This window comes from Thalia democratica, chromosome 1, assembly GCF_965202585.1.
Source record: "Thalia democratica chromosome 1, ktThaDemo2.hap1.1, whole genome shotgun sequence".
Lineage (NCBI taxonomy): Eukaryota > Metazoa > Chordata > Thaliacea > Salpida > Salpidae > Thalia > Thalia democratica.
Genome location: NC_139165.1, coordinates 110,367,538 through 110,393,174, shown reverse-complemented (window position 1 = coordinate 110,393,174; position 25,637 = coordinate 110,367,538).

Sequence of the window (25,637 nt, the reverse complement as noted above, 5' to 3'; positions counted from 1 at the left end):
AATTCTTATGAATTGTTTTGTAATGAAATAAATTATCAAAACTTAAACTTTTTTTTTAAATAATAATAAAAACCGTGAAGTTTTTGTTGTAATATACTTTCTGTTAAACTTTTGATAAATAACTACAATTTTTAATTCGTAATAAATTGCAACTCATATTATTATCTTTCAATATATAAGTTAAATACAAAGCTGCTAAATTTTTTAATGAGATTCATTTTTTACTAGCAGTTATGAACTTTAGAGTCTGCTTTTTTTTTGATTAATATATGATTAAACAATAAATTTGTTTAATTTAAGTAAACGTTATTTTTTTTGTTACATTAGAAAAATAGGGCTAAAAAAGAATTCTATTTTATTTAGACAGGTGTAAATAACTTTTTTGTATATTTTTGATTTGGAAGGTCGAATGATTTTTACCAGCTCATGCAATTTTGATAACAAACAATAAAACTACAAATACATTTGCAATAATATTCAAGCACTTACATATATTAAGACGATAACTATAAAACAAGTAAAGTAATAGTATTTAACACATAGGTATTTTACTTAAAATTATTTTCTAACTTTGTTTTCTTTGAAAGATCAAAGTCGTCAGATAACAAATGTAATTTAAAAAATAAAGTTGTAACTAAAATGTTAAAATTCATTAAAAAAGTATACAGCACTAAACTTACAAATAAGCGCATAACAACAATTTACAAAAATGTATAAAGCTCCACAGTCAAAGATTACAAATTTTATAACTACAATTTTTTGTTCTTGTTATTTACATAAATTTGTTTTAGTATTAAGCTATATATTTTCTAATTTAAAAATTGTTAAGTGAAGTTAAATTTATTTTTGAAAGTATAATTAAACATTTAAAACATTTATTAGTTTTTGAAATATGCTATTACAAGTAAAATGTTTCTACAGCAAGTTTTTTTTTACCTATAATTGATACATATATAAAAAATAGATTTTGCATATTCAAATTATAAAAATAAATTCAAACTTGCAATTTTTAAATATCATAAAAACATCTATGAGTTTTGAAAACTTTATTTTATTTACTTTGGTCATTTAAACACAACGGTAGCAAATATCTCACGTAAAGTTTTTTAGAAAACTCAAAAATACATATTTGTTTTTATTTCTAACATTCTTGTTAGTTAATAATTTGAATGTAAATAAAATCTTTTTTTTTTTGTTGCCATATACTATAACGAACGACTCATTAAATTAACTGTTTAGTTTTATTAAATCATTTTAATGAGTTAAAAGTAAGAATTAATAGTATTATGTGATGTCACAATTTGCATTAAAAGTAAAAAACTATAAAAAGAAGCGTGAAGTAAATTTGAGAAAAAGAGTTTAAAATTTCTCTTGCAGACGCGAGTCGGGATTGTTGACGGTGGAATTGCAAACGCGGAGAGAACGCAAGAAACGACGTATTGACGAAAGGATATAGCGAAGCGTATGAAGAACTATAGAGAAGGTCTTTATTGTTTTTTAGTGTTGATGGAATACTTTATTGAAGAATATATTTTCTGTCAGTGTCATCAATATTTAGTTTAGTGCCTACAGGGCTCTTGTTAGAAGTCATTGGTTGTAATTTTATTTATTTCACTTATTTTACAATGTGTTTATTAATCTTGTATACATATATATTTATATGTAAGATGTAACATTAAAAGGCTAAGCTTATCGGAATATATACTACAAATGTTTTTGTGTCAAAACTAAGTTCCGACTAACGGCGTTTAAATGCTCTGAAATAAATTTTAAACCAAATCTACGGAGTATCCTTTATAGCTTTTATGAGACTTCGTAAATCTGTTCTTATATTTATACATTTTGAAACAAAACCTTTATATATAAAGATATATATTTATATAATTAGAATATTTAACTTGATAAATTAAATCTTTCACACTGAGCCCACCTTAAGGTCTTTATTAATTCTAAGGTTTATTTTAAGGTGTAAAACTCAAAGGACTTGAGTTTCGTGCCTATGCACTCATCAGCTTCAAAACAAGTTTAAAATAAAGCACAAAACACAGAAATAAGATAAAAAATTTGGCATAAACAGATTATAACGTAATGTTTAAACTATCAAAAATCATGCGAAACGGCTTGTGCAAAAATTAATTTTCCAATCGACAATAAATTGGCAAAAAATCATAAAATTTCAGTGAGTAAATATAAATAACGACAGATAATTGAAAGAGATAAAGATAAAATTAAGGTATAAATTAAAATTTAGATTGTTTTAAGATGAAATTAAAACTTGTTAAACTTTAAAAGCGTTTTTTTTATATGTCTACAAGACGATACAAACCTGTACTTTTATTTAGGCATTTCTTGTCTTTCAGTGCTTCTACAACGGCTGTTGCTTCTTTGAGACACAGTCTACATATTGGGATATTGCCGTCAGCTATAACTTCCCAGGATATTTCAAAGTCGATGCCGCTGCGCTTTAAGCCACAAACATACTTCGAAAGTTCAGTGTAATTTTATATATGCCGCCTTTAAAAGATTTTTTATGATTGGCATACCTAAATCTAAACTGAGTCGAGCACAAGCCGACATAGAACCTCGTCTCAACGCCAGAGTTAACTGTGGCCTTGTAAAAAATGTTCACTAAACGACAATTGCCCCCTTTCAAATTGTATTTACAGCTACTAGTGCAACCACATTGACTTCGAATTACTGAGTTTTGATTTAAAATTTTTTGGTTGTGTGTAAATGATATTCTCCAAATTTGCCGTACACGAATAACTTATTCGCATGTTATATTTGTTGAAAAATTTTTTTAGTGGATTTTGTTTATTGAAGTGTTTTTTGACTAAATTTATTAATTTTCTTACAATATTAGTTTTTACCGAGTTGCTAAAAGGAGGGTTGTACCAGATTACGTTTCTTTTTCGTTTATGTTTATGATTATTTTTTGGTTGTTGCCTAGGTTTTTTAAATTTAAGTTTATTATCATACCCGCATTTTTTCATTATTTTTTTATATTCATATTTTGTTTTAAGAAAATTTTCTTCTTTACTTGATCGTTTGTTTAGGCGTTGATTTATTATGTTAGGAAATTGTTTTATAATATTTTTAGGGTGGCTTGATTGTTTGTTGACATACGTAATTTTAGCATTTTGTTTTTTATAAGGCATATAAGAGATATCAGCCAAGTTAAGCTTCACATCTAGGAAGTCAGTTATCACTAGTGGCGATTCCACAGTGACTCTCAACCCCATAGATCTAAAGAAGGCGTGGGTTTGTTTTTTAGCTTCTCAACTTTAAAGCCAGAAGAGTTGGGCAATACAGCTAGACCATCGTCTCTGTATAACCCAACTCTATTTAAACTAAAGATATCTTTTAACCCGTCTAACAAGAAAATTCCAACAAGTTCGCATAGTTCTGCGCCCATGTAAGATCCCTGTCCTACGTGAAAAAGTGAGTTGGTGGTATTTACTCCCTTTTTACGCCACAGAGCTCCTTGTTCGCAGAGTACAGATTTGCAGGCATTTCATATCAGACTTAAGTCCTCAGCAGGTACGCTAATGTAATTATTAGCAAAGGTCAGGGATTTAATCACCAACTCTTCATTAGTAGAAGGATAATAGTCGACCATCTCAAACTTAAAAAAGCTGAACTTCTTTTCCTCTAATCCAATGAACCAACTTAAGACTTCTTCTGTATTGGTCCACTGCATAAGTTTGGATTTCAGACGCAAAGCTTTGTTAATGCGGTGATTTGACCTTACATATACGTCCTACTTCAGACTTAGTATGGTTAATCAATCTACATTTAGGGTGTGTTACAAAATTCTCTTTGTGGTCTTTAATCGTAATATATGCACCTCTTAATGGTAGTTTTTTTATTCTGTCATGTTTTTTTTTATTTTTCTGTTAAATTTTTAGCTTTTAAGTTTGTTTCATTTAAAGTTGTTTTATTACATTTTTCATAGTCTTTAGTAATGTTATAAATTAATAAATTTCTTTATTAAATTAATGAAATTTCATAAAAGTTTGCAGTATTGTCGGAAATTACAACTAAGTTTTTATACTTACCTATATCCCCCACGATTTTTAATAGTTTCGTCTGGAATTGGCTTTCTTGTTTTTCTGAATTCCACGTTTTGCACCATTCTGATTAGATCTTCTTCAAAAGCCTGCAGATGTTCTATCGGCTTTGGTGTACGTGTGGTTTTGAAGCCGTAGTTGTCATGATCTTCTGTTGACACATCTTCTTCTTCGAAAGTTTTCGCCTTCCACCTCATACGCCTAACAAGAAGTTGCGTTTTTTGTATGAGTGCTTCTTTGTATTCTGATTCGCTTGCATTTGGGATATTTTTCGTCGAATGCTTAATTTCAAACTTTTTAAAGTTTGACATCTTTTTGATTAATTTAGAATTTATAAAAGTTTCTGTGCTCAACTATAGTAGGAGCCATAATAGAATTAGGTTACTTAACTTGATAAATTAACTTTTTCACACTGAGCCCACCTTAAGGGCTTTATTAATAAAAAGGTTTATTTCATGATGTAAAACTCAAATGACTTGAGTTTCGTGCCTATGCATTCATCAGCTTCAATACAAGTTTAAAATAAAGCACAAAACAAACAAATGAAAGTTAAAAAATTTAGCACAAATAGATTATGACGTAATGTTTAAACTATCATAAATCATGCAAAACGGCTCGTGCAAAAAATAATTAACTAATCAAAAATAAACTGGCTAAAATTCATTAATCTTCAGTAAATAAATTTATATTACGAAAGATAATTAAAAGAGATAAAGATAAAGTTAAGGAACAAATTGAACTTTTTATTATTTTAAGATGAAATTAAACTTGTTAAACGTTAAAAGCGTTTTTTTTTATGATTTTATATTCAGAGAACATCGTTTACAAGGCCACAGTTAACTCTGGCGTTGATACGAGGTTCTATGTCGGCTTGTGTTCGACTCAGTTTAGATTCAGGGATGCCAATCATAAAATATCTTTCAAAGGCTACATTAATGAAATTACACTGAACTTTCGAAGTATGTTTGTGGCTTAAAGCGCAGCGGCATTGACTTTTAAATATCTTGGGAAGTTATAAGAAGAGCACAGCCTATAGCTGACGGCAATAGTCCAATATGTAGACTGTGTCTCAAAGAAGCAACAGCCGTTGTAGAAGCACTGAAAGACAAGAGATGCCAAAATAAAAGAAACTAGTTTTTATCGTCTTGTAGGCATATAAAAAAACGCTTTTAAAGTTTAACAAGTTTTAATTTCATCATAAAATAATCTAAATTTCAATTTTTACCTAAATTTTATCTTTATCTCCTTTAATTAGTTGTCGTATTATATATTTACTCACTGAAGTTTTATGAATTTTTGCCAGTTTATTTTCGATTGGTAAATTAATTTTTACACAAGCCGTTTAGCGTGATTTATGAGTGTTTTTCACATCTTTCATTTGTGTGTTTTGTTTAAAAAATTAAAATTAGTTGTAAATATGTAAATATTTTGGTAACTCAAGAACATTTGACTTTTTTAATATAAACATATTCGATGTTACAAAAAAATCAACGTTTTCTTATTTTTTCACTCTTAATAAAGTGTTTAATAAACTATTAAAAGTTATTGATAGAAAGTATATTATTAGCTTTTGTAAAAAAAAATTATTTTTCACAATTTATTGTAACAAATAAAGTTCTAAATAAAACCCACATATAATATAGAAGATTTAAATAAGTAAAAGATTTATTAAGTAACTAAGAAAAGTTATTTCTTAATTTAAAAGAAGTTTAAAGTATCAGTTTATAAACTTATTTTAAATACATACTACCTTTTTTGCTAAACTATTTTTTTTTGATCTATAAACTCGAACTACATTTGTTTTTTTTTTTCACTTTTGTTATTAATTATAGGCGTTACGTGAAGTGAATCGCTAGAGCTGGAGCTAAAGATATTAAACCTTATATTATTGTCTTTAACTTTTATTTAAGCCACTTTGAGCAGTTTGAACTTCGGCTAATATAAAAAAAAAGCATCCGAACATAAAAGGTAAAGCAAGCAGAACATAAACCATTAAATTTTACAAATGTGGTTGTATAGAACTTAAAATATTATAAATAAATCATTTTGAAATATATATGTGCAAAAGTTATATTATAATGTGTTGATTCCTTCTAGTAGATAAAAAAATTATTTTGTAACTAGTGTAATTTAAATGTATTAAGCAAATTAAAAAAAAAATAATATCTAATTTCAATCCAACCGTTTCTGGAGGTACAAACTTAGATTAAAAAAAAGTTGAGACTAGAAACAATCAAACATCATTTATGTACAAATACAGTATATGATTTTGATGATTCATTTATCATCACGTCGTTAAATGGTTTCAAAATAAGCTTTGCAAATATGTTTAATGTTATTTTTTAAATTATTTTTTATGGACTTTTATAGTACACACTATATATATGCCTTTAACATTCTAGAAAAATGTTTAAAATAAAAGAATCAGAAACTTCTATGAAATCATTGAAAAACTGGGAATTTAAAAGTATTTTAGTTATTTTAAGATTACTTTTAAAAACCTTACTCTGGTAAAAGCTGAAAGTTTTGAGCTTTTACAAACAATTGTTTACCAACTTAGTAAAATCTTATTTAATTTAAAATAAATTTTGATGAAAGGTATAAAAACAACAAATATATTTACTACTCATTGTAATTTGTTTATCCGTAATGTATAAAATGGATTTATTCAAGTTATATTATACAAAGTATAATTTTTTATAACTATAAAGTTCAAAACGTTATTTTCATACTTTTTTTTTTCGGTTGAACTATTCTTTTCGTAGGAATATAAAACTGTGACATGAAAAAAATAATAAAACTTAAGGTTTAGTTTTACTGCTGCTACTTAGAGTTACAAACTTCGTATCTACGCTTTTTCGGCAAATACTAAACTATTTTCTAATATTAATTGACGCAATTAACGTAGTATATGTTTGTTATACTATGTTGTTTCCACCAACTAACTATTACTTATTCATACATACTTAAGAAAAGTGATCGTTACTTACACCCCTAGTTCTAGAATATACAAACTTCATAATAAACAACTTCATCAAGAAACAAAGTTTTTACAAGAAACAATTGATCATAATTCAGTATCATGTATTTTTTCGAAAATTTATATGAAGCTTAATTACATGATTGTTGTTAAAAGATTTTAATTACAAAATCAATTTTTGATTATGTAATAACAAATTCTAAAAAAAATCTAGCTGTAATAAACGCTTTTTTAAAATAGGGCAAATAATAAGTTAAAAAAGTTAAATATATTATATTTATTCTACTACTAGCACTATACATTATTTGACAATTTTAAATATTAATTAAAGAAATTATTCGAATTTCAATGAATCTTTTTAATATATTTATATTGCATATATGCTGTTGATAGATAAATATTAATTGATTTAAATTAAAAATTTTATGAAATTTTATATGCTTAACATTAAGACAGGAATAATTTAAAAAACATCTAGTTGTGAGTTTGAAACAAATTTTTTTTTTTAATTCTCTAAACTTTTATATTGAAGTCTCACAGATTTCAAAAAAAAAGCTAGCAAAACTTTTCAATATATGTTAGAATCTCAACAAATTATTTATAAAACAGTGCCCATGGTACTTAAGCGTGTCTTTATTTTGGTTCTTTATTATAAACAACTTAACTTTATATATTTTTGGCTATATTGTACAACACCTAATTGTATGTTCTTAATTATTCTTGTTTTACTACAATTTCTAGAAAAGCTATGAACTTAAAATATGAGATAGAAATCTAGTTTGTATATCAACTTTAAATTTTATAAGCAAATTTTGAAACCAACGTTTGTTACACATAACCTATCGGGTTAATAGAAAGTTATACTGTGATAATTGATAATTTTGCTTATTCAAATGAGTATTATTTTGTTAAGTTTAGTTAATATAAAGCATAAAATCAACAGTTATGAACATTCTTAATCAAAGAATACGCAAAATTAAAATTTCATAACAAATTTCGTGCTTAACTCTTCAGTTGTTTACTATACAACAAACAAAAAGGTTCAAATCTATCTCTAAGTGATAATGCAATAAATGTAAAATAGAATAATAATTAAACAAATGGTAATTAAAAATACATATATGTACTTTTAATTACAATGTAACTAAAAAAAAACATAAGTAAATACAATAAACTTACCTATTTTGTTAAAATAGGCGCATTAAACGGGTAAGCTTTTTAAGAATTACTTGCGGAAATACGCACTAGATATTAAATATTTATAATTTAAACAACAGTGCTATCAACGCTACGAAACAAATTAAACAAACATTTAGTTGTAAAGATATTTAATAAATTTATCTAAATGTTAAAAGTTATGTCATTGAATAAGCATCTAGTTTGTAAAGTGGGAGAGTTAAATATACTTCCTTAAAATTAAGTGTTAAATATAAATTAAAAACGAAAACTACTTAAAAAAAAATGTTCAAAATATTTTTGTCATTTAAAAAATAATAGACACTTAAGTGTTTAGTTTAATACTTTTACTAGTATTCATATAATATTTATAATGATTTTTTTGTTTAACTTTTTATTTAAACAAACACTTACTCAAACTTAAAGAACTATTTTGTGACTTTTTAAAATAAGAACGTATTAATGAACAAGTTAAAACTGCAGTTTTTGAAACTTTTTAAACATTAGTTTAAGCGATTTAATTTTTTTAACTATACATAAAACTATAAACAAAACTAAGACAGTTATACAAGTAGAAACTATTTAGTTAACTTCAAAAATCATTTTCTAAAACAACTTTATCTAAATAAGTAGTTGATAAATTTAAACTTTATAACAATTTCTTTTTCAATGCTTAACTAAACTCAAATACATACACAACTATTTTTATACTAAAAGAATACTGCAGTAAGTATTATAGAATACTTATTGATAAATATTCAGCTTCTTAAAATCATATTTAATTCTGCTAATTTAAGTAAGAAGAAATATATTTTTTTCTTTCTAATAGTGCGAAACTGAAAATGCTTTTTTATAAACGAAAAAATTCTTTCTATATAGTTTTGGTTGAAGACTGAAAAAAAAAATATAGTTATGGTTTTTCAACAATTTCTTTAAACTTTCAAACGCTGAACTACCTTGAACCAAAACAGGCAAAACCTGAATCCAATTCATCATCAATTTCTTTATTAATCCCGTTTTTATACAGATTTTCTTGTTGAGTTTATATGCTTTTATATACATGTAAACAAAACTTTCGGTCAATAACAAAATAAAACTAGTTTTAGTTGTTAAACTACTAAACTACATTTATCTTCTGATGTTATAGTATATTTTGTTCTACAAAGAAGAAACATGTTGCTCAAAATTAGTTTAGTTACACACAAGTGGTGTACGACTCGATAAGCCAAATGTTATTTCGTACCTTTGGTAGGTTCTTAGACCAAATTTTTTGATTCTTTTTAATCGTTCAATAAACAACATAGAAACGTCATTTAATAAGAGACATAAAAAAAAACAAAATTTAAATTGTTGCTTTTGCATTATAATGAAGTAGAAAGGTTTATGTTTGACTAAGAATTGAGATATGAGTAAATTAGTTGTTTTGTCACTTTTTGCTAAGTATTATTTAAATTTAAACATGAAAATATTTTATAAAAGAATTAATCAAGCTTTATTTTCTCCTACTTATAAAACTACAAATTATAAAAAAATATTGTTTAGTTGTAGAAAGTTTAAGATCTTCTTAGTTTTAATTTAAGTTTTTTTTATAAATATACTTATAGTAGTAATAAGCATATTTATTGATATAACAGTCTTTATCATTAATAATATTATAATTATCATTTTATAAATTATAGTTACCATAGTAGAGTTCTTAATTTCAAAGATAACGATTTAAAGCTTCAACTTATTAGTTAGGAGAGCAATATAACTTCAAATATTTGAAGATATTATTTTTAAAACGATATTTAATTCAAATTTTTTTTTTATTTAAATGAAATTAAATTATTACTGATTATCTCATATTTCGAATGAAACATTATATTATAAAAAACCTTAACATACAAGAAGTTTAAAATTACATAGGTGATAGTTTTTATAATTAATAGGAATGTTTTATTATTATTATTTAGTTATGCTTTAATTTCTTTAGTAGAAAGAATGAGTTTAGATTTATGCTTTTAGACTACCTTATTGTTTTATAAAACAATATTAGCATTATTTATAAAAGAGATAAAATTGCTAAGTTCATTTATTTGTATCAATTAAATAATTTTGCCTTTTTTACATTGTATATAAACTTTTGTTTACACTTATCCATTAAATATAAGCTAGAAAACCCTTACTTTACAGCATGAGCAGAGTTTGAGTTCGAACATGAACCAATCATTTGTTTGTATAAAATTAAAAGTTAATGATATATTAAAATGTGTAGCTCTCAGCGTTGTTGATATCTGATATTTGTTAGTAATAGGAGTTAGTTTGTAAAGTATTATTATAATTTTATGTGAACAGTATTTAAACGTTTATATTTTATTATCAATATTAAGCATTAAACTCATGCTACTATGAAAGATTTATCTTTACGCAAGTTGAGCAATTTCTAAATTAATGTAGTTATGTTTAAGTTAATCAAGTAAATTTTACCTGTTATATATTTTTGTACTTAATTTAACTAAAAAAAAAAGTTAAAAATTTATATATTGTAAAATATTTTGTAAGTCTTTCTAAGTCGTATCTTTTAATTAAAATGTTTACCGCTAATATAATATTAGAATATGTAGTGAATTAGGACTTAAAATTTTATATAAATAACATTTTTTTTTAAAAACAACATAACTTTATTAAGTATTGATTTTCTATTTGCTAAATTATACAGTATTTTTATAAAATATAAACTGTCATTAAATTGTTTTCTCAGACTTTACCTTATCAAACAATACTTCTAAACAAGTTTTCTAATTTTTACTTGACCTTTGTTTCACGTTTTCATTTTAAACATTGTTTTTTCAACACCCATTTTCAGCTAGAAATTACTGTACTTTTATATTTACTCTTTAATAAATTAATAAAACTAATTAAAAAAAAAAGTTGAACGGTCAAATATAAATTTAGTAAACAACTCGCTATTATTTATTAAAGATTTTTAATAACAAGCAACTTCAGCCTGTGCAATTTAACAAGAAGTTTGTTTTTACTCGTGAATTTACTGTTATAAACATTAAAATTGGATATTTAGGAAGTTTATTGTTACTTATAAGCTTAATAGTGGAGACAAAATATAGTATTTTCGATAACTTATTGTAAAATGCTAAATTAGGCAATTATGAACAGTATCTTTTATGATTTCAAATTAGTGAATTATGAGCCTACAAGATATTAAATTCAATATGTATAATGTTTCCCTTTCTAAAATTATAATTTTTGTAAAATTGTTAAATAAAAAAAGATAAACATACTATCTTTAAGCTCACTTTAATTTTTTATTTATAGCTGCTTAGTATGTTTTACTTCTTTTGGAAGAAACTACAAACTTTAAATTTATGGTAATAATATAACTAAATTAATACATATAACTATAATAAACTAGTCGAAGCCAAAACTTGTAACTAAATAATTATAGCAGTAAAACATATATCTAATTAAAAAAAAGTGCATTTATATATTTTTTATTCAATAAAAAAAGAAGATTAGTACAAAAGTAAATTCTTCAAGTACTTAAAAGTAGTCTGATATTTATGTTTCATTTAAAATTTTAACCAATGAAAAGACTTTAATATATTTCTTATTATAATTACTCTTTCTACAATTTATTAATTTAATAATAAATAAAAAGACGCTTTTATATATCTCCGATTCAATTAAAAAAGAAGAGTAGTACTTTATTAATATTAGATTTTTCAAGTAGTTAAAAGTAGCCTGAAATTTACGTTACACATAAAATTCTAACAAATGAAAAAAACTTTAAAACATATCTTACTATATTTACTCTTTCTAGAATAAGTTATGCAAACTAAGTTTCAGTCAACGACCTCATCAGTGCTTAAATAATTGTAGTAAAAAGATATGTAACAGTCATGGAAAATAGTATTTAAACAATTAAAAAAAAAAACTTTCACTTAATAACAAACAAATTGTATTTCATTTTAAGATAGATTAACGGTGAAGGTTAAATTTGATTTAAATTTCGAAATCAATTAAATAATACAGATAATAAATTCTTTTTTATTCTTAAATATTTTATTTCTTCTATAGTAGCTAAGATCTCTTTATTTGTTCATAACATAAAGTATACCTAATTATATTACTTTTTGTATAAAGTAAACTTTTTGAGTTTACAAAACAATATTTGAGTAAAATAAGTTTGTTGAAATAAACTATTATTTCATTTTCCAAACTCACTCAAAGTCTACGGAATGGTTCTTTGTAAAATCGATGCAAATCTTTTAAATTAACATCTAAAACAATAAAGAATCATAACTAATTAGAAAATAAGAGTAATGAATCTTAGTCAACTACGTTTATATTTAAACTATTGGCTAAGTGGCAAATAAAAAAAATACTTATAAACAATTAACAAAACTATAAAAACATAGAGCTGTTGAAATATTGAACAAATTATTGAAATGTTACACTTATATTACACTTAAATATATTTTTGAAGTTGATTTTAAAACTAATAGTTCAAGTACCACGAACGAATTTTTTAAGTATTTCTTTTTAATAAAAATCTTAATACTTATTACGGTGCGACAAAGTTTATTAAATTTGTAGCTTCTAGAAGTAGAAGTAATAAAAGTTCTTAAGTATTATAAAATATGGTCTGAGTGTTTTCTAGACATAACTTAATAATCATGTTCTTATAAAAAAGTGAACAACAAGCAAAAAAAATCACTTTTATAAAATAAAGTTTTCTAATCTTTAAAATTGATTATAATTTATAAATATGTAATTGTTATAACTTAAAATAAACTTTTGTAAATATAAATTCAATTATAGATTTAAATATTTACTTACTTTTTTCAAATTGACAGTTTTGGATTTTTTGATGATTTACTTGAGCGAAAATGGTAAAGTTTAAGCATTCTATTAAATACAACTTATAACAATGGTTAATTTATTTTAAAATTAAAAAAAAAAGAAATAGTATTAGCTAGACTAATATAAATCAAAAGGTTTTGAAACACTAACTTATGACTTAAATAATGTAAATATGGTCTCTGAATTAATTTCTTTTTTACTATTTCAAACACAAGAAATAACACAGATCTTATAACAAACAAAATTAAAACAATACTGGTTTAAAAAAAATTTAATATCTGATTTAAATAAAAAATATAAGGAAGTTTAAGTTTTAAAAACTAAAAAATTCTTATCTAAAATATTAATTTAAAAGGTTAAAGTATAATAAGATAATTATATTTTGAAAAAGTATTTGCATGAACCGTAGCTATAACAAAAACTTTTCAGATAAAGAAAAAACATTAATTAAATTTATTTATTTATATCAAATCTTTTTCGCTTTTGTACTGAAAAATTATTATTTAGTTTTTTGTTATTTGATGTGACAACTACAAAAAATTCAAACACCTACTATCATGTCAGTAAGTTTAATCGACCTAGAGCTTTTAATTTAAATAAGACAGTTCGTAATATTTGTATGTTCTTTTGTTAAAATACTAAAAAAAATGAGTAACTATACTTAGAAGTTAAACTGAGCTGAAAAAAAATTGAGTCATCTATTTTTTTAACCGATTTATATTTATTTTAATTCATACCCTTATTATTAACCAATCGTACCACAGCATATGAAAATAACAGCAAAAAATCTCATTATTTTATTCTATTTATTCAATGACTAATTTTTAAAACCAAACAGCTTTTTTTTAGTTTTTTTACACTTATTAAGTTATGTTTAACTTCTCTTTCTACAAGCTATAAACTGTTGATGGTAATCTGCTATACATAATCGCAATAAAAGTATGCAAAACTTGTGAAGCAATTTTTTGTGAGATTTTATTTGTTATGTAATTTAATATATTAAACTGTAAAACTAGTTTATAATGTTTTTTGAACTCAATATGGTTACTTTTATTACTAAATACTACTAACAAACAAATTTATTTAACTTAGAAAAACAAGAGTAAAATATTTAAAAATATATACACAATGTACTTTGCTTTCAGGTTAAAACATTATTTTTCTAATAAAACTAGAAGTAATATGTCAAATGTTTATCTGTAACAAATACAAATATCTGTAACAACTTAGAAAGAAAACTTCTATTTTTGTTAATTGAGTCAAATATTGTTCAAGTTTTCAAGACTAAATCTGATCGTATAGTTATTTTATATGTCAAACAGCTATTCTAGATATAACAAATTAAAAAAAAAACTAAATCAAAATATTAGTCATATAAAAAACGATAAACCTGATTAGTTACTCAGTTACATTCTTGGTTTAAATACCTGAAGAAAATTTTAGATTATTTTTAAATCTTACAGAACTAGTATTTACGATTATATGGTTTTATATTTATGTGTAAAAACTGTATATTGCTGACATTTCAGAATTTTTTTTTTATTTTTAAAATAAAATAAGATACTCATTAAAATTAAAAGTAAGAAGTGTAATCATTTTAAAATTCAAATAAATGTAAATTGAGTTTACTTAATCATAGTATAGTAGTTTTCAGCTGTACGTAAAGCTTATATATTTTTATTTTGTTCGCATAATGTATTAAATAAAAAATTGGTAAGTTTATAAAGTTTTGTTTAAAACTAATTAATTAATTTATTTATTAATTAGTTCTACTAAAAGTAATTTTTTTTAATTACTATTAAATTGAGCTGATCATGACGTAGTTCATATAAATCTGGCAAATGTTAAGTTTAGTCAAGTTATAATGATCTATTTTAAATGTCATTGCTATCTTTTCTTTCAAGGTGTTAGTTGTAGCTTTAAATATTATTACCGTTGTATAACGAAGAGTGTAGATAGATATTATTATCTGATTCATATAAATATAAATCAATACTTAAATAACAAAAAATAACGTAGGTAACTTTTAAATACATTTATTTGTTTCATTTTTATTAATTTTGCTTGTTTTTCGCCTTATTGATAAGTTTTAACACTACAATAAATGCAACTTTAAACAAAATACTTATCACAAACTTTTTAGATTTTTTAAACGTTTAAATGGGCGGAAGTAATTATTTGTAGTTACGTTTACTGAAAAAAATATAATTTATATATTATTCTAAGTATTTCATATTAAATGTTCCTGGTAAGATTTTTTAGTTATTTTGATAAAGATGAGTAAAATTTATTTATGATGTGTTATCATTCACTCAATTATTGAAGGTTTAAGTATATTTAGATTCAGAAAAAACTCATCGTCATTTTAAGTAAATCAATTTTTATATAAAGCATAGCATTTTTTTATAACAATTCAGTGTAAATGAATCATATAGCTCAGAATTAGTTTAGCTATAACACAAATGGTGTACCACTCGGTAAGTGAAAGATTATTTCGTACCGTAGTTCAATCCTTAGACAAAAAGTTTTAAGTCTCTTTTTATCCTTCAATAAAAAATATATAAGTATAACTAACCAACAGAATCAAAAAATGTTTTAGTTATTGATTTTGCATCGCGATAAAAACATTGTGTTTGTCTAAGAATTAAGATATGAGAAATTGTTTTGATAATTTTAAAATGTAGCTTAAAAAACACATTTATTCTACTTATTCTTTATAAATATTTGAAAATTGTCATTTACATAATACTACCATAAGACAAAATAACTTATCAAGTTTTTTCTCTGATTCAAAGATTTAAAAGTAAATTAATCATTTTGTGTATTTAATGTATTTTTTAAGTTAGTCTTGTTGAGTACTAAAAGCAAAGGCTAATTAGAACAAAAATTACTTTAAACCTTATTTAGTTTTAGAAATACGTCTTACTGTAATTTGTTAAAAGTTATTACTTAAAACTTGTGTAAAATTTAAAAAATATTTAGACGTACAAACTTAATCAATTGAACTAGTAAGAATTTTCTAATCACTAAGGTTGATTATCATACTTAAATGCGTATGTATTGTAATTCATAAATAACTTTATACAATTAGAAAACCTTATAATAGAAAAAAATGTGTACGGACTTAATTTTAGTCGACAATTTGGATGATTTAAGTTTGAGGAACAGTGTTAAAACTTTAAGAAAGAAATTCTTTTAAGTATAAATTAATATAACAGACATATTATTAATTAAAATAAACTAAACATTATTAACTAGCCTATAAAATGTTTTGATATATTACTACACTTGTTACTCTATTTTACAATTCTTAATATTAACATTGTTAAGACTTAAATCATAATAAATATCGTCAATAAAATAGAATTGTTGTGCTATTCAAAATAAAAAGAAATAAAGCAGGACTTAAAATAAAAAATTACTCAAATTTAATGTTTTAAACTTTTATTTATCTGATTTGGTTTAAATCAGAAAGTAATCAATTTTTATAATATTTAAAAATTATTATTTTCATAAGTGAGTAAAAAGGTTAAATTTTTTTAAAATTAAATCTTGAAAAAGTGTTTGCATTATGTTGCGTTACTATAATAAAAACTTGTTTGTTAAAATACAAATATCAAAAATAATTGTTTTGTTTGATTGATATCATTAACTGAATCGCTCTTATATCAAACAATTCTTATTTAGCCTTGTCGTACTTAGGTATGGCAACTATAAATGAATAAAAATACATACCAGCTTTTAAATAAATGCATTTGACCTAGATTATTTGGTTTAATGTTATATAGAAAACGGCTTATAATATAATATTGAAATACTAATAAAATATGAAAATATTTTTAAGATCAGTCTGAGCTAAAAAAGATGATTCAGGAAATGTTTCTAAAAGTTTTATACTTGTTTAAATTTATACCCTTATCCTTAACCAACGTTAATTAACGTTAAAATAGCCATAAAGCTGTATAATACAAAACAAATTTCATTGCTTAATTTGGGCTTGAAACACAAATTGTTTTTGTCACTAAACCTAACTTATAGACTGTTTAGAACGTTATAAAAGTACTTAAAGAGTGGCTTATTTGAAAGGGAATACATGCTTAATATTCCTAATTTATTTACATGTTTTTATTTGAATCATTTTTAGATTGAAAAAAGCTTACTTACGTTTTCAATTCCATTTTAGTGATTAATTTGTTAGTTTTTTTTATTATATTATGAGTTTTAATTAATTAATTCTGTATCAAAATATTTTTAAAAATAAACCATAGGGTATGTTACTTTAATAAACAAACTTGGAACGCAGTGTACTTTTGAAAAAATAATAACTTTTTAAAGCATTTGTAATTTTCCTATTTTGTTTTAGTAAAATTTATCTTTGTGTGTTTCAAACTTTTGCGAAAAAAGCATCTTTATACTAAGTAAAACTACGGTATAATAGTTTTAGAATTGAACATAACTACTTAATATATTTTTCTGTAATTAAACTATTTAGTTTTTAGTTTTACGAAAAAAAAACAACTATTAGAGTTATTTTTCAACGCCTTTCTAAAAATATCCAGAACCAAACCAACATATATAATTTATTTAGACTTATCACATTTATTTTTACTTCACACTCTGTAGCTAATCTTGAGGAAGCTAACCGAAAAATGCAACAGTAGGTTTTTAAAAAAGAAGTACTTTTCAAATATTGCTTAAAATAAACTTTGTTAATTAAGAAAATAAAACAGAATCATGTTGAACACTTTTCGTCTATAAATATTAAGTATCTATCAAAAGTAAAAACACAGAAAAAAATTATTTTAAGATGCTTTTGCAGAACTACGCACATTTAAGTTTGAAAATATTTAAACAACGAAGCTAAAAAACGCAACAAGTTATATCCCACAAACATTTAATTGTAGTAAATATTAGATATATTTATCTTAATTATAAAAGTTAACCTTGACGAAAATCAGTCTAGTTTGTAGCATCCTATAAAGGGTATATTATATATATTGAAAAATTTAATATAAATATAAATAATAATATAAATAATTATTAATAATGTAAAACTTTTTACAAAGATATCTAAAATAACAGTTTCAAACTATTTTAGTTAGAAACGTTTTTTTGGTTAGACAAGCTTTATATAATAACTAACGTTCAATTGTGCAGTTTTTATATAACTATTATTTATTAAATAGTGCTGGTATTGATAGTATTTTTGTAAAAGTTTGTATTTAGATAAATAAATTCTAAGTTTAAAATAGTTTGTCAAATAATTAAAATAAATTTTATTCTGTATTTCATTTCAATATTTAAAAGCTACAAACTTTGATAAAACAATACAATGCAATTTTTTAACTTTTTCTTCTAATTATATACATTAATTTAAATAGTACGAATTATCTAGTTAAATTTGTTTTTGTTTTTTTTTGACATCTTTTTATATAAATTTTAACTCCATAAGTATAGTCGTATACAATTGATAATTGGCCTTTTATTTTAATGTGTTATTAAAAAAACATACAGTAATAATTTATAATGCATATTTTGAATAGTTAGTCTAAATTTTGTTACGCACTTCCTTAAAACTTTATAAAACTAAAGTTTAAAGTATAACTCACTGAAATGTAATACTTTTTGAATATTTACCCAGTTTTTAGTTTATCTATCGTTATTACTTTAACTAAAAATAACAAGTATGTAAGTAACGTTGAAAATATTTTTTAATAATATGTTTAACTAAATATTTGAAGGTTAACAATTCTAAAAGTAGCAAAAAAAATTTAATGATAAAAATAAACTTTCTTGAAAATTTGACTCTTTAGGTTTTCATTTACAGTTGCATTAATATTAACAACTAGATCAATTGTAAGTTTTTAAGACTTTAGATTCTTTGAAAAAAAGTAATAAATATTTTTAGTTTTTTTAACAATGTTTTAAAAGTATAAATGAAAAACAATATTTTGTTTTCATAAATTTAAAAAAATTAGAAATAATAGTTAGTATTTTTATTAAAATTAAAATGCAAAATAAAATTAATGCAAAACATAAAATTTACACAGATAGTTGGAAATACAATAATAAAAAGCTAATAACAAAGATTAAATAAATTAAGTTTATAAACTTATAATAAATATTGATCTATGCAAACTATTGCAATAAACTTAAGATTTAAATAAACTTTAAATGGAAATGCTATAATATAATAAGTTATAAGCTAAATTTTAAAGATTCAACTTCGTTTTACGCACAAACTGTATTTTTACAAAACTTTTGACAAAAATGTTGTAGATTTATTAGAAAAAAATTAAAGAAATTAATAACAATCTAATGAAAAAAGTTTGTAACTTCCATAATTGGAAGTAAATAAAGGGAATTTAGCATTTTATTGATTTAAGAAGTAAATTTTTTATAATTTTGTGTAACTAATAAAATTCTAATCAAAAGTTAACAGCTATTTTTTAATCAGGTTATAATTTAAAATAAAATTTAAATTTTGTAAACAAATTTACTTTCGTAAACAAATTTACTTTTGTAAACAAAATTATTTTTGTAAACAAAATTACTTTTGTAAATTTTTTTTTTTCAAACAAAAATATCAACATATTTACAGTGGTACCAGAGTTTTACAAATTTGTCATTTAAAAGTTACGATAGTTACCTTTATTTTGTTCATTTTTAATTTTATTTATGATAGTTCAACACTAGATTTTAACTAAAGTAATTTTCTTTTTGAAATACTTTGTAACATAATGCTTAGTAATTTATTTATTAAGTTTTTAATTGACAGTTAAATAGCTTTAATGATTTTAATCTAAGCAATATAGGTAAAAATTTTTAGAGAAGGCTTTATGTTTACTCTTTTAAAATTATTTTATATGACGATTTTATTTTATTTGTATTTGAAAACTAATGTATAGTTAGAAACTTTCGTCAATACTATCATCTCAACAACTTCTATATTACACACGTTTGCTTCAAAACTTGTCTTTAAAGTTGTTGTTGTCGTTATAATTTGCTCGTGCATATTTTCGGTTTTTTATAAGAAGTAAATTGATATATTTAAAAACTTGATTTCGTCTTTTATCATTAGCTGTAATGTAATTTCCGTTAAAGTTTTTATACTCTAGATTTTTAACATGTGTTTTGTTTACGTAATCTACTAATCTCTTTTACTTTTATTCATTACCAAAAACAAATTAATTACCCGTACTTAAACAATTAACATACCCAATTGTTTTTATAGTTTGAAATATATATAACAATATGTAGTGATTTTTAAAGTTTATTTTTGACTAAAATCACTGGAAATAATACTACTGCAAAACTCTGGTTTTAGAATAAACTTATAGCCACTGAATCTTTTAAGTTTTTATGTATATAACATAAAAATTTACTATGAACAAGTTTAAAAAATTTTACTTTGATAAACTGGATCTTCATAAAAAAAAAACTCAAACACAGTTTTAACCTTTTAATCACTTGTTTTAGGAGCTACAAAACTAAAGAGCAACAAAGTCCGATTGTTAGATTTTTAATTACTTTTAAAAAGTCAGATTAGAATACTCCTTTGTTGCAATATTTACCTTTGTAGGACACTTATGCAAAATCTTATTTTGCCTTGTGTCCAAATTTTGATAACTTAAAGAAATTAATGTTAATCACTTGATATTATATTTTTCCTTTAAAAAAAACAACAAATAAATATAGTAAAACAAATTCCCAAAAAAACTATTTTTCACAAACAAAATGATTGCTAGTTAAAATGATTTTTGTCTTTGATTTCTTGATTGAACTGGAAATAGCTTGTTTATGGGTGTGGCTAAGGGAAAATGAGAGAATCAAATGATAGATCAAGTGATCTAAAGTCCAAAGTCCAGGAAAATGAGAGAATCAAATGAGAGATCGCGTGATTATTGAAAATTCTAGAAAAAGAATCGAAAAACTATAAATACGCCCAATCAGAGCGTGAAGCAGGTCATTTACCTCGAAACAAGCACGAAGCCACACTCTGCTGCTCGCAAATTTGAGCGTTAGCCGCCATCTTGAGAAACTAGCTAATTTTTGGAAAAACCTTCTCTTGGCGCTCTGAACACAAGTCGCCATCTTTGAAAAGCTAGATGACACCCGAGAATACCTTCTTATTCAACAACGTCGACGGGGCGAACAACTCGATTTGAGTTGTTAACGTGCCATACTAATAAGCCTACGCATACTGTAGCAGACAACTTCTTTGGATCAATTTGAACACAGAATTCCACGATTGAGTCCTCAGCATTCAAGGAAACAAACTTGAACATTTATCTATCGAGCAAGCCCACACAGACTGTGGCGTCAACCTTAGCTACACTTCTACAAACAAGTTGTTTTCGTACTTTTAAATAATTCTGTCGTAATATTTATACATATTTATATTATCGTATCTACTTACTATTGTACTTGTATTGTAATATTTATACATATTTATATCATCGTGCCTATTTATATTCTATTTTATCGCCACGCTCCGATTACGGAAAGGAAACGAAAGAAGATCAAGCCACGTTCATCAAGATTCTGTAAACGAGACGGACCAACGTCGAGTGCCAGAAACTGAGTGACCGGAGACCAGTGACACGTCAAGGAGGGAATCCAGAGCACGTTTTCCTTCTAATTGTTAACTTTAAGTGTTTAGACTTATTGTGAGCTGTCATTGCGTTTATTTGTACATAATAAAACAACATTACTTAGTTTTATTATATTTAGTTATATAAATTATATAGTTATGTCCATAAAACCCCTAAAAAAGGCATTAGTTTTGAAAGTGCCACGCACACATTCGTGCACCGAAATGAGTTGTTCCGAGACTACTGCTAACCTGGAATCTGATGAGATTGTCGAGCCTGAGACCGAGGCAATTTCGAAGAAAAACAATGAGGCACCTAGTTCGGGTAACAATAATGGCGTCCTACGCAGCAACCATCTGCCAACCACTGAAGACAACACTAAAAAAATAAACGAATTAACTAAATTAGTAGAAAATAGTAATAAACTAATAGAAGATAGATTTGATACTATTTTAAAAACAATTTCTTTACAGAATTCTCAATCAATCAACACCCCTGCAAGAAGTGTGGTAAGTTCAGTTAACTGTTTTAATTCACATATAAACTTGACAGACTTGCCCTCAGCCAGTATATATATGATGACTAAAACAACGGCTGCCAACAATCCTTCGTTCCTTCAAGACTCCTTAAACACAAGAAAATCACAAATATCCAGTTACCAAGTCACAGCTGTAACACAAATACTCCCTACTACATCAATGAGTTCAACAAATTCATCGTTAGACAGTTTTTCACGACCATATTCCCATCAAAAAAACCTAAATTTTAACCTAAAGTTTGATCAATCAAATGAGAAAAATTTAAGTCACTTTTACGGCAGTAGTTCAAATATCGAGCAGCTTAAACGACAGATCGATATTCTACAAAATAAACTGAACAAAATTCCCAATTGTTATAAAGATTCGAATCAGACTAATGGCAATCATATCTCTTTCAATCAAGAATCTTCGCCCGAGAATCAAAACTTCCACAAAGCAACAAATTCAAGGCGTTTTCCCGAGCGAATGTTTAGGAAAATTAAAGGAAAAAATCCGAGAGAGGAGTTCAAATTGTTTGAGCTTCAGTGTAAAAGCCAGGGCATTTTCGATGATACAACTCAGTTTGAAATCATAATCAGAATATGGCCAATTAATGATATACTTTACTATGTAAAAATTGGTAAACCATCTAGCTATGTCTGTTTCAACCAAGAAATCTTAAGCATGACACCATGCTTACCGGATATACATCACAAGACCATCTTAAGTATTATAACTTAATTAAATTACCTAAAGAAAACCACAAATTAAAAGAAAAATCAAAAAAATTGATATCCTTTACGTTATAATTTAACAAACTCGAAAAACCATAGAAGTAAAAGACATATACAAGCTATTAATAACCAAAGCTCTGACATTTTTTTAAAGGAGCGGTTTCAACAGAAGAAGCGAACTTATGAACACCTGTGGACATCAACCAAAATACCTTCTACAGAAACAACAGAAATAACTTAAGCAAACTGCTTTGCATAAATGTAATGTTTAGTTTGCTTATTTTCATGTATTTTTTCTAAAACCTTTTTTTGTTATTATATAGTATCTTTACCATTACTGTTTTGGTCCATTAAGATTTTATTTTGTAACTTTGTTAACTAGTTTTCTTTAATCTGTATTTATTAACCAAAAGCAAACTAATTAACTTTACTTACTTTTACAAAACACTGTGTTATTTAAATTCTTATATTCAAAAATTACTTAGACAGCAAAATGTTTATATATAAAGATGTAACGATCATTTAAATAAACAACTTATTAAATACAAAATATTTCTGCTTGTGAATGAAATTATATCCGTATATATTTAGTCTTTCTCTTACAATTAAACTTGCATAGTATAAAGATCTTTTTAATTTTTTTCTAGTCTATTCTAATTCTAAATATTGAGAGCTTCAAAATTAAATTAAGAAAACTATTAATCTAAGTTACATATTTTAGTATACCAACAAACCTACTGAAGTAATCGTAGGTTATAAAAAAGTAATAAAGTGCATTAGATTTTTAATTTAACAAAAAAAATTACACATGGTATAAATGAAACTTATAATATAAAGAAATAAAACTAATGTGTTAAAAAAACCTTTATTATTAATTAATTTACTCCTAAATTGCAACATTTTCATGAATCATACATATAATATTAAAATCTATACATTAGTTTAAGCTTAGATACCAGCTTGTTCTGTTGTGCATTTTTTAATTTATTAAACTGTTGGATCAAGAACATTAGCCTATTTTTTATATCTTTTTTTAGTTATGTCGTTAAACAAAAGCTTTAATTTTACATGATTAATTGTTTGAATTAACAATAAAGAATCTGGGAAATTTATAACTACAAAAACATAAATTAAAAAAAAAAAATCAAACTGTTTTTATTTAAATGGTAAAATTGCGTATATAAGCTTCACTCAAAAAACGATTGATATACTTAAAAATAAATAATTTCCTATAAGAAATTAGCACAATTTTTATTTTACTTCTACATTTAGAAGCTATAAATTATTATTGATTTTAATTGCCAAAATACTATATACCTTAACTTATTTATTTAACAACATTCAACTGCATGTTGTGGGATATTAGCTATTACGAATATTGATAATATTTATTTGTTCTAAATTTATGGTTATTTTTGCAATGTCGAATATATACAGCTTTTATTATTTTAGCATTCCCTTTTAAAATAAATACTTCCACTGCCAGATTTTTAATTTGTAGCTTCATTTTCTTTTGTGGCGTTTAACACATGTTTGTTAGTTTAGTGCTGTACATATTTTTGTTTTATTAACTATTTTGTTTCAATTTTATTTTATTTTCAATTTTATTCATTTAATGATCTCGTTTCTTCCGGGAAACAATAATTTAAGCAAAAATAAAGAAAAATATTTCTATAATTTTGTTTTTATTTGTTTTTCAGTCATACATTATAAGTTACTATAACTGTGTTAAACTAAGTGTGTAATGTCAGTTATTAATTTTGAAATTGTATCAAACTAATAAGTTTTCATTAAATAACTTGATTAAAATATATAATCTTTTTTAATAGCTTTGAATTTATTAAAAAATGTTTTGTTTAAGTTTATCCTACTGATATATTTAAAACTCATAAACGTTCACTTAGACAAGCTCTATTTATTGTTGGACCCTTTTAATAAATCGGATAAGAAGAGTTTTTAAGGTTTAAAAATTCTAGTTATAGAAGTACACAATAATTTAAAGCTGTAGTTAGGCAACTGCTTGACCATATGTTATTGTTCCTAATGATTATTATTGAAATCATACAAATGTTTTTGTGTGTACATTATTTATATTACATTCTTATACAATGCTTAAAGAAAAAAATTAAAGTTACTTATGGATTTCATTATAGTCTACAAATATTGAAATAGGAGATATTATGAGTATTTTAATGCATTTAAACAATCCTCTTACACAGCTGTCACTGCTTTCTAATATATATAAAATCATTATTTTATTCTAAGAACTTACAAGAACTTATTGCTATTATTTAAACTGGCTTTCTTTAAGAGTCAAGGTGTATTTATTTATTTATCTCTGAATTAAACTAAATGTTTACTGTGTAATTTTAAATTTTGAATTAAGCATTAACATCTACTTCAAACTTACTGTGTTTTATTTCTTTTAATTATTTTTAGATTTATAATTATTTGTTAGATTTAAAAGTGTCTTTTGTGCATGTTAGTTAAATTATTTATATATAACAATAAGTTTACAATAAATAATCTTACAATTTTATTGTTAATAAAGAGTATAGTTGTCGTATGAAAATAATTTAAATTAATGCGTAAATAAAACAAAACAAAAAGATGCTATATAGACGCAAATTTTGAAACAAAATTTATTTTTATATTGATAACTAAGTTAATAAGTTATACTGAAAATCCATTTAATTTATATA